Here is a 3,258-nt window from a genome sequence, read left to right on the forward strand (position 1 = left end):
TCCTCCCGGCCTCTGCCCCTGGCTTCAGTCGAGCCGTTGCTCCTCCCCGCCACTGCCCTTGGCCTCTGGCTTAGGGGCGTGTGATAGCTCCTCCTGCCCGTGGCCCCTGGCCCTGGGCTTGAGGCATGGGGTATCTCCTCCCGACCGTGGCCCCTGATCTTGGACCCGGGGTAACTCCTCTCATCGCTGCCCCTGGCCTCGGCGTGGGGGCGTGGGGTAGCTCCTCCTGGCCGCTGCCCCTGGCCTCTGGCTTAGGGGCGTGGGGTAGCTCCTCCCAGCCACTGCTCCTGACCTTGGACACCGGGTAACTCCTCTCGTCGCCACCCTCCCTGACCTCGGACGCGGGGTAGCTCCTCTTGGCCGTTCCTGCACCGTCACAGTCTTGTGCTCTCGGCTGCTGCCCCTGACCTCGGACGTGGGGTAACTCCTCTTGGCTGCCGCCCTTCGGGCATGGGGTCCTCCGGGCTTCTGCCCCTGACCTCCGACGTGGGGTGGCTCCTCTCGGCCGTGCTATGCCGCGCCCATCGCAACTGCCTGTGCTATGCTGTGCTCCTCACAGCCGCCTGCGCTATGGCAAAAAGTCTGACACTGTTTCCACTGTTTCCCCATCTATTTGCCATGATGTGATGGAACCAGATGCCATGATCTTCGTTTTCTGAATGTTGAGCTTTAAGCCAACTTTTTCACTCTCCTCTTTCACTTTCATCAAGAGACTTTGTAGTTCCTCTTCACTTTCTGCCATAAGGGTGGTGTCATATGCATATCTGAGGTTATTCATATTTCTCCCCACAATCTTGATTCCAGCTTGTGCTTCTTCCAGCCCAAAGTTTCTCATGATGTACTCTGCATAGAAGTTAAATAAACAGGGTGACAATATACAGCCTTGACATACTCCTTTTCCTATTTGGAACCAGTCTGTTGTTCCATGTCCAGTTCTAACTGTTGCTTCCTCACCTGCATACAGGTTTCTCAAGAGGCAGGTCAGGTGGTCTAGTATTCCCATCTCTTTCAGAGTTTCCCACAGTTTATTGTGATCCACACAGTCAAAGGCTTTGGCATAGTCAATAAAGCAGAAATAGATGTTTTTCTGGAAGTCTCTTGCTTTTTCCATGATCCAGCAGATGTTGGCAATTTGGTCTCTGGTTCCTCTGCCTTTTCTAAAACCAGCTTGAACATCTGGAAATTCATGGTTCACGTATTGTTGAAGCCTGGCTTGGAGAATTTTGAGCATTACTTTACTCGTGTGTGAGATGAATGCATTTGTGTGGTAGTTTGAACATTCTTTATCATTGCCTTTCTTTGAGATTGGAATGAAAACTGACCTTTTCCAGTCCTGTGGCCAATGCTGAGTTTTCCAAATTTGCTGGCATGTTGAGTGCAGCATTTTCACAGCATCATCTTTTAGGATTTGAAATAGCTCAACTGGAATTCCATCACCTCCACTAGCTTTGTTCGTAGTGATGCTTCCTAAGGCCCTCTTGATTTCACATTCCAGGATGTCTGGCTCTAGGTCAGTGATCACACCATCGTGATTATCTGGGTTGTGAAGATCTTTTTTGTACAGTTCTTCTATGTATTCTTGCCACCTCTTCTTAATATCTTCTGCTTCTGTTAGGTCCATACCATTTCTGTCGTTTATTATACCCATCTTTGTATGAAATATTCCCTTGGTATCTCTAATTTTCTTGAAAAGATCTCTAGTCTTTCCCATTCTATTGTTTTCCTCTATTTCCTTGCATTGATGGCTGAGGGAGGCTTTCTTATCTCTCCTTGCTATTCCTTGGAACTCGGCATTCAAATGGGTATATCTTTCCTTTTCTCCTTTGCTTTTCACGTCTCTTCATTTCACAGCTATTTGTAAGGCGTCCTGAGACAGCCATTTTGCCTTTTTTAAAAAACTATATTTGGAGGCTAGTTACTCTACAGTATTGGAGTGTTTTTCTAGGTGATAATCTTGATCCCTGTCTCCTGTACAATGTCATGAACATCTGTTCTTAGGTCAGGCATCCTGTCTATCAGATCTAGTCCCTTAAATCTATTTCTCACTTCCACTGTATAATCATAGGGGATTTGATCTAGGTCATACCTGAATGATCTAGTGGTGTTCCCCACTTTCTTCAATTTATGTCTGAATTGGGCAATAAGGAGTTCATGATCTGAGCCACAGTCTGTTCCTGGTCCTGTTTTTGCCGAGTGTATGGAACTTCTCAATTTGAAGGAAGGATGTAGCTGGTTCTCATCCGCTCCCCAGTTGGAAGACACATACTTCATCTTCCTCTATGGCATTCTCTCACCCTGGCTGTAGACTCCATAAGCCTGCTGTCTCCCTCTTTCTGAATGTTTTAGACCCCAAGTGGGAAATTGGGGTTTTTTACTTCACTCATAACACAGGTTTATGGCATGGGAGTCTCCTCTACAAAGCTGATAACGCTGCTGGCTTCTAGCAGGAGGTAAGGCATGAACCATACTTGAAGGGGTTTCTATCATATCCTGTGTCCCTTCAACTTTGGGGATGGTCATCACCAGGAACAGGCCTCTCCAGCTCTCTGCCTCTCATTCCCAGACCTTTGTTCACCTCTGACTTGGGTTTTGATCTCTCTTCTGTGGAGGAAATCTTGGTTGGCTGTTTTCTTGCCAACTGTGCTCTTTATACCAGCACCAGTGCTCCTTAGCTATAACCTCAAGAATTCCATGTTCATTCCTTTTACACAAACATTCACACCGCAGCAAGGGACGGTCAATTTAATACTCTGGTAAACAGTTTGCTGTCATTCTTTCTACTTATTGGTTTTCTCTTCTGTGCTATGACCTGCAGTAAGCACTTTCACATCTACAATAACTCCATGAAATTGATATTACTTTTCAGTTCCCAATTTACAGATGAGAAATTTCATTCAGAGAATAGAATTATCAACTGGAGTTTGGAAGAGTGCCCCTGTTAGGAGGTGGCCTCCCTTATTTATCTGATAAATCTGCTGGGAACCTAAGAGTTTCCAGTTTTTGGAGGAATCAGGTAGAAAGAAAAGACATGCTTTAATTATACTTACAAAGGTCTAATTTTCCAAATTGTTTTTGTTGTTGTTGTTATTTTTAAAATAAATTTATTTTAATTGGAGGTTAATTACTTTACAATATTGTATTGGTTTTGCCATACATCAACATGAATCCACTACAGGTATACACGTGTTCCCCATCCTTAACCCGCTTCCCTCCTCCCTCCCCATACCAACCCTCTCGGTCGTCTCAGTGCACCAGCCC

Source organism: Bubalus bubalis, chromosome 13 (genome assembly GCF_019923935.1).
Source record: "Bubalus bubalis isolate 160015118507 breed Murrah chromosome 13, NDDB_SH_1, whole genome shotgun sequence".
Lineage (NCBI taxonomy): Eukaryota > Metazoa > Chordata > Mammalia > Artiodactyla > Bovidae > Bubalus > Bubalus bubalis.